At 40.2% G+C, this 13,652-nt stretch overlaps 1 protein-coding gene across 13 annotated transcripts in view; it reads right to left on the bottom strand.

The window, feature by feature from the left end:
• The window catches only part of Sugct (succinylCoA:glutarate-CoA transferase), an 866,857-nt gene that overhangs the window by 813,920 nt on the left and 39,285 nt on the right, over window positions 1-13,652 (bottom strand).

The raw sequence follows: 13,652 nt of genomic DNA, 5'->3' as shown, positions 1-13,652 counted from the left end.
TGTTTCAATTTTGTGGAATAGTTTGGATAATATTGGTATGAGGTCTTCTATGAAGGTTTGATAAAATTCTGCACTAAACCCGTCTGGACCTGGGCTCTTTTTGGTTGGGAGACCTTTAATGACTGCTTCTATTTCCTTAGGAGTTATGGGGTTGTTTAACTGTTTTATCTGTTCCTGATTTAACTTCGGTACCTGGTATCTGTCTTGGAAATTGTCCATTTCCTGAACATTTTCAACTTTTGTTGAATATAGGCTTTTATAGTAAGATCTGATGATTTCTTTAATTTCCTCTGAATCTGTAGTTATGTCTCCCTTTTCATTTCTGATTTTGTTAATTTGGATACACTCTCTGTGTCCTCTCGTTAGTCTGGCTATGGGTTTATCTATCTTGTTGATTTTCTCAAAGAACCAACTTTTGGTTCTGTTGATTCTTTCTAAGGTCCTTTTTGTTTCTACTTGGTTGATTTCAGCTCTGAGTTTGATTATTTCCTGCCTTCTACTTCTCCTGGGTGTATTTGCTTCTTTTTGTTCTAGAGCTTTTAGGTGTGCTGTCAAGCTGCTGACATATGCTCTTTCCTGTTTCTTTCTGCAGGCACTCAGCACTATGAGTTTTCCTCTTAGCACAGCTTTCATTGTGTCCCATAAGTTTGGGTATGTTGTACCTTCATTTTCATTAAATTCTAAGAAGTCTTTAATTTCTTTCTTTATTTCTTTCTTGACCAGGTTATCATTGAGTAGAGCATTGTTCAATTTCCACGTATATGTGGGCATTCTTCCCTTATTGTTATTGAAGACCAGTTTTAGGCCATGGTGGTCCGATAGCACGCATGGGATTATTTCTATCTTTCTGTACCTGTTGAGGCCGGTTTTTTGACCAATTATATGGTCAATTTTGGAGAAAGTACCATGAGGAGCTGAGAAGAAGGTATATCCTTTTGCTTTAGGGTAGAATGTTCTATAAATATCTGTTAAGACCATTTGGCTCATGACTTCTCTTAGTCTATCTACGTCTCTGTTTAATTTCTGTTTCCATGATCTGTCCATTGATGAGAGTGGGGTGTTGAAGTCTCCTACTATTATTGTGTGAGGTGCAATGTGTGTTTTGAGCTTTAGTAAGGTTTCTTTTACGTATGTAGGTGCCCTTGTATTTGGGGCATAGATATTTAGGATTGAGAGTTCATCTTGGTGGATTTTTCCTTTGATGAATATGAAGTGTCCTTCCTTATCTTTTTCGATGACTTTTAGTTGGAAATTGATTTTATTTGATATTAGAATGGCTACTCCAGCTTGCTTCTTCTGACCATTTGCTTGGAAAGTTGTTTTCCAGCCTTTCACTCTGAGGTAGTGTCTGTCTTTGTCTCTGAGGTGTGTTTCCTGTAGGCAGCAGAATGCAGGGTGCTCGTTGCGTATCCAGTTTGTTAATCTATGTCTTTTTATTGGGGAGTTGAGGCCATTGATGTTGAGAGATATTAAGGAATAGTGATTATTGCTTTCTGTTATATTCATATTTGGATGTGAGGTTATGTTTGTGTGCTTTTCTTCTCTTTGTTTTGTTGCCAAGACGATTAGTTTCTTGCTTCTTCTAGGGTATAGCTTGCCTCCTTATGTTGGGCTTTACCATTTATTATCCTTTGTAGTGCTGGATTTGTAGAAAGATATTGTGTAAATTTGGTTTTGTCATGGAATATCTTGGTTTCTCCATCTATGTTAATTGAGAGTTTTGCAGGATACAGTAACCTGGGCTGGCATTTGTGTTCTCTTAGGGTCTGTATGACATCTGTCCAGAATCTTCTGGCTTTTATAGTTTCTGGCGAAAAGTCTGGTGTGATTCTGATAGGTCTGCCTTTATATGTTACTTGACATTTTTCCCTTACTGCTTTTAATATTCTTTCTTTATTTTGTGCGTCTTGTGTTTTGACTAATATGTGACAGGAGGTGTTTCTTTTCTGGTCCAATCTATTTGGAGTTCTGTAGGCTTCTTGTATGCCTATGGGTATCTCTTTATTTAGGTTAGGGAAGTTTTCTTCTATGATTTTGTTGAAGATATTTACTGGTCCTTTGACCTGGGAGTCTTCACTCTCTTCTATACCTATTATCCTTAGGTTTGTTCTCCTCATTGAGTCCTGGATTTCCTGTATGTTTTGGACCAGTAGCTTTTTCCGCTTTATATTATCTTTGACAGTTGAGTCAATGATTTCTATGGAATCTTCTGCTCCTGAGATTCTCTCTTCCATCTCTTGTATTCTGTTGGTGAAGCTTGTATCTACAGCTCCTTGTCTCTTCTTTTGGTTTTCTATATCCAGGGTTGTTTCCATGTGTTCTTTCTTGATTGCTTCTATTTCCATTTTTAATTCCTTCAACTGTTTCATTGTGTTTTCCTGGAATTCTTTCAGGGATTTTTGTGACTCCACTCTATGGGCTTCTACTTGTTTATTTATGAATTCCTGGAATTCTTTCAGGGATTTTTGTGACTCCTCTCTATGGGCTTCTACTTGTTTATTTATGATTTCCTGGAATTCTTTCAGGGATTTTTGCGATTCCTCTCTGTAGGCTTCTACTTGTTCTCTAAGGGAGTTCTTCACATCTTTCTTGAAGTCCTCCAGCATCATGATCAAATATGATTTTGAAACTAGATCTTGCTTTTCTGGTGTGTTTGGATATTCCGTGTTTGCTTTGGTGGGAGAATTTGGCTCCAATGATGCCATGTAGTCTTGGTTTCTGTTGCTTGGGTTCCTGCGCTTGCCTCTCGCCATCAGATTATCTCTAGTGTTACTTTGTTCTGCTATTTCTGACAGTGGCTAGACTGTCCTATAAGCCTGTGTGTCAGGAGTGCTGTAGACCTGTTTTCCTGTTTTCTTTCAGCCAGTTATGGGGACAGAGTGTTTTGTTTTCGGGCGTGTAGTTTTTCCTATCTACAGGCCTTCAGCTGTTCCTGTGGGCCTGTGTCTGGTGTTCACCAGGCAGGTCACTTGCAACAGAAAAGTTGGTCTTACCTGTGGTCCTGAAGCTCAAGTTTGCTTGTGGGGTGCTGCCTACGAGCTCTCCACGGCGGCAGCAACCAGGAAGATCTGCGCCGCCCTTTCCAGGAGCCTCCGTGCACCAGGGTTCTAGATGGCGTTTGGTGTTTTCCTCTGGCGTCAGAGATGTGTGCAGAGTGCAGTCTCTTCTGGTTTCCCAGGCGTGTCTGCTTCTCTGAAGGTTTAGCTCTCCCTCCCACGGGATTTGGTGCAGAGAACTGTTTATCCGGTAGATCCCTTCAGGTTCCAGCGGTGTCTCAGGCGCAGGGGTCCTGCCGTTCCTGGGCCCTCCTCTATGGGAACCCAGAGGCCGTATACAGTTTCCTCTTGGGCCAGGGATGTGGGCAGGGGTGGGCAGTGTTGGTGGTCTCTTCCACTCTGTAGCCTCAGGAGTGCCCACCTGACCAGGTGGTGAGGTCTCTCTCCCACGGGGTTTGGGAGCAGAGAGCTGCTGCGGGCCGGGATCCACGGGTTTGGGACTCCCGGTAAACACAGGAAGTGCCCAGTCCTAGAGGCATTTTGCCTCTGTCCATGTATGTGTTTTTTGTGATTGTCTTATCTCATTCAGGATGAGATTTTTCTAGTTGCATCCATTTGCCTATGAATTTCAAGAAGTCATTGTTTTTAATAGTTGAGTAGTATTCCATTGTATAAATATGCCACATTTTTTTATCCATTCCTCTTTTGAAGGACATCTGGGTCCTTTCCAGCTTCTGGTTATTATAAATAAGGCTGCTATGAACATAGTGGAGCACGTGTCCTTGTTATGTGTTGGAGCATCTTTTGCGTATATGCCCAGGAGTGGTAAAGCTGGGTCCTCGGGTAGTACTATATCCAATTTTGTAAGGAATCTCCACACTGATTCCCAGAGTAGTTGTACCAGCTTACAATCCCACCAACAATGGAGGAGTTTTCCTATTTCTCCACATCCTTGCCAGCATTTGTTGTCACCTGAGTTTTTGATCTTAGACATTCTGACCGGTGTGAGGTGGAATCTTGGGGTTCTTCTGATTTTCCCTGATGACTAGGGATGTTCTTTAGGAACTTCTCAGCCACTCAATATTTCTCATCTGAGAATCATTGTTTATCCCTGTACCCCATTTTTAATAGGGTTATTTGATTCTCTGTGGTCTAACTTCTTGAGTTATTTGTATATTTTGGATATTAGCCTTCTATCTTATATAGGATTGCTAAAGATCATTTCCTAATTTGTTGGTTGCCATTTTGTCCTAATGAGAGTGTGCTTTGCCACAGAACCTTTGTAATTTTATGAGGTCTCCTTTGTTGATTTTTGATTTTAGAGCATAAGCTATTGGTGTTCAGTTCAGGAAATTTTCCCCTATGCCCATGTCTCTGAGACTCTTGCAGACTTTCTCTTCTATTAGTTTTAGTGTACTTAATTTTATGTGGAGATCTTTGATCCACTTGGACTTGAGCTTTGTACAGGGTGAAAAGAATGGTTTTAGTTGCATTTTTCTACATGCTGACCTCCAGCAGAAACAACACCATTGTTGAAAATGCTATCTTTTTTCCACTGGATGGTTTTAACTCCTTTGTCAAAGATCAAGTGACCATAGGTGTGTAGGTTCATTTCTAGGTCTTCAATTCTATTTCATTGATCTACCTGCCTGTCTCTGTATCAATACCATACAGTTTTATCACTATTGCTCTGTAATACAGCTTGAGAACAGGGATGGTGATTCTCCCAGAAGTTCTTTTATTGTTGAGAATAGTTTTCACTATCCTAGGTTTTTTGTTTTTCTAGATGAAATTGGGACTTGCTCTTTCTATTTTTGTGAAGAATTGAGTTAGAATTTTCATGGGGAGTGCATTGACTCTATAGATTGCTTTGGGTAACGTAGCCAATTTTACTATGTTAACCCAGCCCATTCATGTGCATAAGAGAACGTTCCATCTTCCGAGGTTTTCTTTGATTTTTTTCTTCAGAGATTTGAAATTTTTGTCATACAGATCCTTCACTTGTTTGGTTAGAGTCACATCAGGATATTTTAGGGAGCTGACCCAGTCCCACACCTCTCTGTACCCAAATGCCCTGAGGGAGAGAGCTGGATTATCAGAAGTGCTGACAATCCTGAGAGCTCAGGGGAGACCACCATTTCTGCTCACATTCCTGGCCAAGAAGAACCCAACTAGAGCCCTCTAAACACAGGAACATAAGATCAGTCAGGGAGAGGAGCCAGGAGCACTAACATACCTGAGAGGAGACATAAGACCACCACTTCTGCTCTCATAGACTGGCCTGGAATCCTCGAGACACAGAAACCCAGGAACAGTTTGGGATAGGACCCTTCCTGTTCCTGCCTGTGCCTGGAGCTGAACCTACAGCTCTCTGTACCCAGATCCTGCTGTAAGAAAGCCTGTCTCCAGGAATGCTGACACACAGGGTTACAGGAGGGTCAAGCCACTGTCTGAGACAGCAAAACCAGTTCACACCAGAGACAACCACATTGTGAAAAGCAAGTGCAGGAACCTAAGCAACAGAAACCAAGACTACTTGGCATCATCAGAGCCCAGTTTTCCCACCAAAGCAAATACTGGATGTCCCAACACAACAGAAAAGCAAGATTTGGATGTAAAATCACATCTCCTGATGATGATAGAGGGCTTTAAGAAGGACCTAAATAACTCTCTTAAAGAAAGACAGGACAATGCAGGTGAACAAGTGGAAGCCCTTAAAGAGGAAACAACAAAATCCCTTAAGAATTACAGGAAAGCACAACCAAACAGGTGAAGGAATTGAACAAAACCACCCAGGATCTGAGAATGGAAATAGAAACAATAACGAAATCACAAAAGGAGACAACCCTGGAGATAGAAAACCTAGGAAAGAGATCAGGAGTCATGGACACAAGCACCACCAAGAGAACACAAGAGACAAAAGAGAGAATCTGAGGCAGAAGAGACCATAGAAAATATTGACACAACTATCAAAGAAAATATAAAATGTAAAAAGCTTCTAGCCCAAAATATCTAGGAAATCCAGTACACAATGAGAAGATCAAACCTAAGCATAATAAGTATAGAAGAGAGCAGAGATTCTGAAATTATGGGGCCAGTAAATATCCTCAACAAAATTATAGAAGAAAACTTCCCTAACTGAAAGAAAGAGATGCCCATAAGCATACAAGAAGCCTACAGAACTCCAAAGAGATTGGACCAGATAAGTAATTGTCCCCATCACATAATAATGAAAACACCAAATGCACAAAACAAAGAAAGAATGTTAAAAGCAGTAAGGAAAAAAAGTCAAATAATATATAAAGGCAGACCTATCATAAATACACCAGACTTCTCACCAGAGACTATGAAATCCAGAAGATGTTGGGCAGAAGTCATACAGACCCAACGAGAACACAAATGTGAGCCCAGGCTACTATATCCAGCAAAACTCTCAATCACCATAGATGGAGAAACCAAGATATTCCATGACAAAACCAAATTTGCACAATATCTTTCCACAAATCCAGCCCTACAAAGGATAATAGATGGAAAACTCTAACACAAGGACGGAAACTACACCCTACAAAAAGCAAGAAAGTAATCTTTTTTACAAGAAACCCAAGAGAGCCACACAAATGTAATTCCACCTCTAACAACAAAAATAATAGGAAACAACAATCACTATTCCTTAATATCTCTTTGCAGCAATAAAATCAATTTCCCAATAAAAAGACATAGACTAGAGGACTGGATACGGAAAGAGGACCCAGCATTTTGCTGCATACAGGAAACATACCTCAGTGATAAATACAGACACATCCTCAGAGTAAAAGGCTGAAAAACAATTTTCCAATCAAATGGTCCTAAGAAACAAGCTGGCATAGTCATTCTAATATCAAATAAAATCGAATTTCAACCAAAAGATATCAAAAAAGAGAAGGAAGAACACTTCATATTCATGAAAGGAAAAATCCACCAAGATGAACTCTTAATCGTGAATATCTATGTTCCAAATGCAAGGGCACCTACATTCAAAAAAGAAACCTTACTAAAGCTCAAAGCAGACATTGCACCTCACACAATAATAGTGGGAGACATTAACACCCCACTCTCATCAATGGACAGAGCATGGATACAGAAACTAAACAGAGATATAGAGAAACTAAGAGAAGTTATGAACCAAAGAGATTTAACATTTATCTATAAAACATTTCACCTAAAAGAAAAGAATATACCTTCTTCTCAGCAACTCATGGTACCTTCTCCAAAACTGACCATATAGTTGGTCACAAAACAGGCTTTGAGAGATAGAAGATTGAGATAATCCTGTACATCCTATCAGATCACCACAGACTAAGGCTAGTCTTCAATAACAATAAAAAGGACAGAAAACCCACATACACATGGAAGTTGAAAATGCTCTACTCAATGACAACTTGGTCGAGGAAGAAAAAAAGAAAGAAATTAAAGAATGTTTAGAATTTAATGAAAATGAAGGTACAACATACCCAGATTTATGGGACATGATGAAAGCAGTGCTGAGAGGAAAACTCATAGGTCTGAGTGCCTTCAAAAAGAAACTGGAGAGAGCATGCACTAGCTCTCTCCATATTGATGTATGCATATTGACAGCACACCAGAAAACTCTAGAACAAAATGAAGGAAAGTCACAGAAGAGGAATAGATGGCAGGAAATAATCAAACACAGCACTGAAATCAACCAAGTAGAAACAAAAAGAACTATATGAAGAATCAACAAAACCAGGAGCTGGTTCTTTGAGAAAATCAAAAGATAGATAAACTCTTAGCAGATTAACCAGAGGGCACAGAGACAGTATCCAAATTAACAAAATCAGAAATGAAATGGGAGACATAACAACAGAATCTGAGGAAATTAAAACTATCATCAGATCCTATTACAAAAGCCTATATTCAACAAAACTGGAAAATTTGAATGAAATGGACATTTTCTAGACAGATACCAGGTACCAAAGTTAAATCAGGATCAGATAAACTATCTAAACAGTTCCATAACTCCCAAAAAAATAGAAGCACTTATTAAAAGTCTCCCAACCAAAAAAAAAAATAAAATAAAATCCCAGGACCAGATGGGTGTAGTGGAGAATTCTATCAGACCTTCATAGAAGACCTAATACCGATTCTGTTCAACCTATTCCACAAAATAGAAACAGAAGGAACAAAAAAGGACCCAACAAAGAAAGAGATCTTCAGACCAATTTCCCTTATGAATATTGACACAAAAATACTCACATGATCATCTCCTTAGATACTTAAAACACAATGGTCAAAATTCAACACCCTTTGATGTTAAATGTCTTGGATAGATCAGAAATTCAAAGCCCATTCATAGACACAGTAAAAGCCATACACAGCAAACCAGTAGCCAACATCAAACTAAATGGAGAGAAACTTGAAGCAATCCCACTAAAATCAGGGACTAGACAAGGCTGCCCACTCTCCCTACTTATTCAATATAGTACTTGAAGTCCTAGCCAGAGCAATCCGACAACAAAAAGAGGTCAAAGGAATAGAAATTGGTAAGGAAGAAATCAAAATATCACTATTTGCAGAAGATATAATAGTATACTTTAATGACCCCCAAAATTTCTACCAGAGAACTACTAATCCTAATAAACAACTTCACCAAAGTGTTGGGGTATAAAATTAATTCAAATAATTCAGTAGCCTTCCTCTACTCAAAGGATGAACAGGCTGAGAAGAAATTAGGGAAATGACACCCTTCACAATAGTCACAAATAACATAAAGTACCTCAGTGTGACTCTAACCAAGCAAGTGAAAGATCTGTATGACAAGAACTTCAAGTCTTTGAAGAAATTGAAGAAGATCTCAGAAGATGGAAAGATCTCCCATGTTCATGGATTGGCAGGATTAATATTGTAAAAATGGACATCTTGCCCAAAGTAATCTACCTATGCAATGCAATCCGCATCAAAATTCCAACTCAATTCTTCATAGAGTTAGAAAGAACAATTTGCAAATTCATTTGGAATAACAAAAAATTCAGAATAGCGAAAACTATCTTTAACAACAAAAGAACTTCTGCATGGTATTGGTACAGAGACAAGCAAGTATATGAATGGAATAGAAATTGAAGACCCAGAAATGAACCTACACACCTATGGTCCCTTGATCTTTGACAAAGAAGCCATCCAGTGGTTAAAAAAAAAGACTGCATTTTCAACAAATGGTGCTGGCTCAACTGGCAATCAGCATGTAGAAGAATGCAAATTGATCCATTCTCATGGCCTTGAACAAAGCTCAAGTCCAAGAGGATCAAGGACCTCCACATAAAACAAGATATGCTGAATCTAATAGAAGAAATATTGTGGAAGAGCCTTGAATATATTAGCATAGAGGAAAAATTTCCTGAACAGAACACCAATAACTCATGCTCTAAGACCAACAATGAACAGATGAGACCTCATAAATTGCAAAGCTTCTGTAAGGCAAAGGACACCGTCAATAGAACAAAATAGCAACCTACAGATTGGGAAAGATCTTTACCAACCCTACATCTGAGAGAGAACTAATATCCAAAATATACAAAGAACTCAAGAAGTTAGACTCCAGAGAATTAAATCATTCTATTGAGAAATTGGGTATAGAGCTAAACAAAGAACTCTCAACTGAGGGATATTAAATGGCTGAGAAGCACCTAAAGAAATTCTCAACATCCTTAGTCATTGGGGAAATGCAAATCAAAACAACTCTGAGATTCCACCTCACACCAGTCAGAATGGCTAAGGTCCAAAACTCAGGTGACAACAGATGCTGGCGAGGATATGGAGAAAGAAAAACACTCTTCTATTGCTGGTGGGACTGCAAGCTGGTACAACCACTTTGGAAATAAATCTGGTGGTTCCTCAGAAAATTGGAAATAGTTCTACATGAAGACTCAGTTATACCACTTCCGGGCACATATCCAAAAGGTGCTCCAACATATAAGGACACATGCTCCACCATGTTTATAGCATCCTTGTTTTTAATATCCAGAACAACCCAGATGCCCTTCAACAGAAGAATTGATATAGAAAATGTAGTACATTTACACAATAGAGTACGACACAGCTATTAAAAACAACAATTTCATGAAATTCTCAGGCAAATGGATAGAACTAGAAAATATCCTGTGCGAGGTATCCCAAACACAAAAAGAATAGTGGTATATACTCACTGATAAGTGGTTATTAACCTGAAAGCTCACAATGCCCATGATACAACCCATGTACCTAGGAGGAAGGAAGACCAGGGTGTAGATGCTTCAATTCTACATAATAGGGGGAACAAAATAATCACAGGAGGCAGAGGGATGGAGGGAGAGAAGAAGATGAGGGAAAAGGAGGGGCAGGATCAGGTATTAGAAGAAACAGGAAAGAAGTACGCTGAGTCAGGAAATCGAATAGAAATATGTAGCAGTGGAGGATGGGAAAATGGTGATATCCACAAGCGAGTCTCAGAGGCTAGGGAAACAAGAGGCTCCCAAGATCCAAAGAGGATGAGTTTAATCAAAATATGCAACAAAGGCGACCTTCAGTAGATAGTCATATCCCCCAGTTGCGGGATGGGACCACATACCCATCCCAGAAATATTTTTGTCCAAAGAAAAGACATGGATAAAAAATGGAGCAGAAACTGAAAGAAAGGCCATCCAGAAACTTTATCACCTAGGGATCCATTCTGTTCACAGTCACCAAACCCTGACATTACTGCTGATGCCAAGAAGAGCTTGCTGACGGGAGCCTGGTAGGCCTGTCCCTTGAGAGGTTTTGCAAGTACCTGATTAATACAGATCCAGATATTCACAGCCAATCATCGGACTGAGTCCAGTGGACCCTGATAGAAGAGTGAGAAGAAGGACTGAAGGAGGTGAAGAGGATTGCAACCTCATAGGAAAAACAATAATATCAACTAACCAGACCATGCAAGAGCTCCCAGGGACTAAACCACCAACCAAAGAGTACATATGGAGGGACCCATAGCTCCAGCTACATATGTAGCAGAGGATGGCATTGTCTGGCATCAATGAAAGGGGAGCCCTTGGTCCTGTGGAGGCTTGATGCCCCAGCATAGGGGGCATGCTAGAGTAGTGAGAAGGGATTGAGTGAGTAGGTAGAGGAGCACCCTCATAGAGGCAAAGGAGACAGGGAGAGGGAGGATGGGATGGGAGTTTTGTGGAGGGTAACTGGGAACGGGGATATCATTTGAAATGCAAACAAATAACATGATTAATAAAAAAACATGATGGAGATTGATAGAGGTTTAAAAGTAAAAACTGACAAATAATTTATCTAAATTTAGCTTTTTTATTATTTTTACTCTACATCCCAATCCCAGTTTTCCCTCCCTCCTCTCCTCCCAGTCTCTGCCTTTCACCTCTTCTCACTTCCAACAGACACCCCTCCTCTCCCCATGAAAGGGTAGGCTTCCCATGCATATCAACCAGCCATATCAAGTTGCAGTAAGACATCTTCTTCTACTGAGGCTATGCAAGGCAGCCCAGTTAGGTGAAAGAGATACAATGGCAGACAACAGAGTCAGATACAGCCCTGCTCCTACTATTAGGAGTCCCACATGAAGAACCAGCTAAGGAACTGCTATGTATGTGCAGAGGGCCTAGGTCCTTCTTATACATGTTCTCTGATTGGCAGTTTAGTCTCTGCGGGCCCCTATAGGCACAGGTTAGTTGATTCTGTAAGTTTTCTTGTGGTGTCCTTGAACCCTCTGGATCCCTCAATCCTTCCTCCCCATTTGCCACAGGACTGCCAACGCACCACTTAATGTTTGTCTATGGGTCTTTCATCTGTTTCCATCAGTTTCTGGGTGAAGTCTCTCAGATGACAGTTAAGCTCTAGTCTAGGCTCCAGTCTACAAGTATAGCAGAATATCATTAATTGTGTCAGGGTGGGCTCCCTCTCATGGCATGGATCTCAAGTTGTGCCAGTCATTGGTTGGCCCTTCCCTCACTTCTTATCCATCTTTATCCCTGTACATCATGTGTATAGGACAAATAGTAGTTTGAATATTTTGTGACTGGGTTAGTGTCCCAGTCTCTCCACTGGAAGTCTTGCCTGGTTACAGGAGCTGGCCAGTTCAGGCTCCATATCTCCCACTGTTAGGAGTCTCAGCTAGGGTCACCTTATAGATTACCAGGAGTTTCCATTGCCCTCGGTTTGTAGTTCATCCCAGAGATGCCCTCCCCCATTCCAGTTGTCTTTCCTAGTACCTTTTCCCTATGTCCTTCCCCAACCTGATCCTTCCTGTTCTCATCCCACTTCACCCCCTCCCCATCCAGTCCCTTCCCTCCATCTGCATCATCCATGTCTACTCTAGTTACCATTCTCTGTGAGATTCAAGCAATAACCCCTTGTTCCCTCCTTGTTACTTAGCTTCTTTGAGTCTGTGGATTGTAGAATGGTTATCCTGTGCTTTATGACTAATGTCCACTGGCAAGTACATACGTTTGTCTTTCTGGGTCTGGGTTACCTCGTTCAGGATGATCTTTTCTACTTCCATTCATTTGCCTGCAAAGTGCGTGATGTCATTGCTTTTAATAGCTAAGTAATACTTCATTTTGTAAATGAAGTATCCATTCTTCAGTTGAGGGACATCTAAGTTGCTTCTAGTTTCTGGCCATTATAAATAAGACGGCTATGAACATAGAGGAGCATGTGTCCTTGTGGTATGGTGGAGCATCTTTTGGGTATATGCCCAGGAGTGGTATACCTCGGTGTTGAGGTAGAACTATTCCCAATCTTCTGAGTAAGCCCCAAATTGATTTCCAATGTGGTTGCAAACTTTGCACTCCCATCAGCAATGAGGAATGTTCCTCTTACTCCACATACTTGCCAGCATGAGCTATCACTTATGGTTTTGACCTTGGCCATTCGACAGGAGTAAGATGGAAACTCAGAGTCCTTATGATTTGCATTTCCCGGATAACTAAGGATGCTGAAATTTTCTTTAACTTCTCAATCATTAGAGATTTCTTTGTCAAGAATCCATGTTTTAGGCTGGAGATGTCTCAGCAGTTAACAGCACTGACTGCTCTTCCAGAGGTCCTGAGTTCAATTCCATCAACCACATAGTGGTTCACAACCATCTGTAAAGAGATCTGATGCACTGTTCTGGTGTGTGTCTGAAGACAGTTCCAGTGTACTCATATAAATAAAAAAAATAAATAAAATCTGAGTTAAGATCTGAACCCCACTTTTAATTGGGTTCTTCGGTTTGTTGATGTCTAGTTTCTTGAGTTCTTTAAACATTTTCAATATCAGCCCTCTGTTGGATGCCAAAGAACTTATCTAAATTTAACTTTTATAAAGTCAAGCTTTTATGGTATGAAATTAAATGTTTGTTTTATTAGTATATAATGACTTGGGTTGGGGTATTTGAATGTCTTGTTAAAGAACTTTGATTCTTTTTCCTTCCCTCTCTGTACCCTATGTCCTTCTTTTTCTGCTCCTTTGCCCTTCAGCCCAAAGTCATGGAGCATAATCTCACTGACTCATGGGACCACTCATACAGACTTAGGAGAACCATGATCATAACTGAGTACTCATATTTCCTTTTACATTAGGACTAGTTGATCAGCACAGAGTTGCTGCAACAATTACACTAAAATCAGTGTAAGG

The sequence above is a fragment of the Rattus norvegicus genome, chromosome 17, assembly GCF_021556685.1.
Source record: "Rattus norvegicus strain SHRSP/BbbUtx chromosome 17, alternate assembly SHRSP_T2T, whole genome shotgun sequence".
Taxonomy (NCBI): Eukaryota; Metazoa; Chordata; class Mammalia; order Rodentia; family Muridae; genus Rattus; species Rattus norvegicus.
The sequence above is the reverse complement of the archived record's forward strand: the minus strand, read 5'-3'. Positions and strand labels throughout refer to the sequence as shown.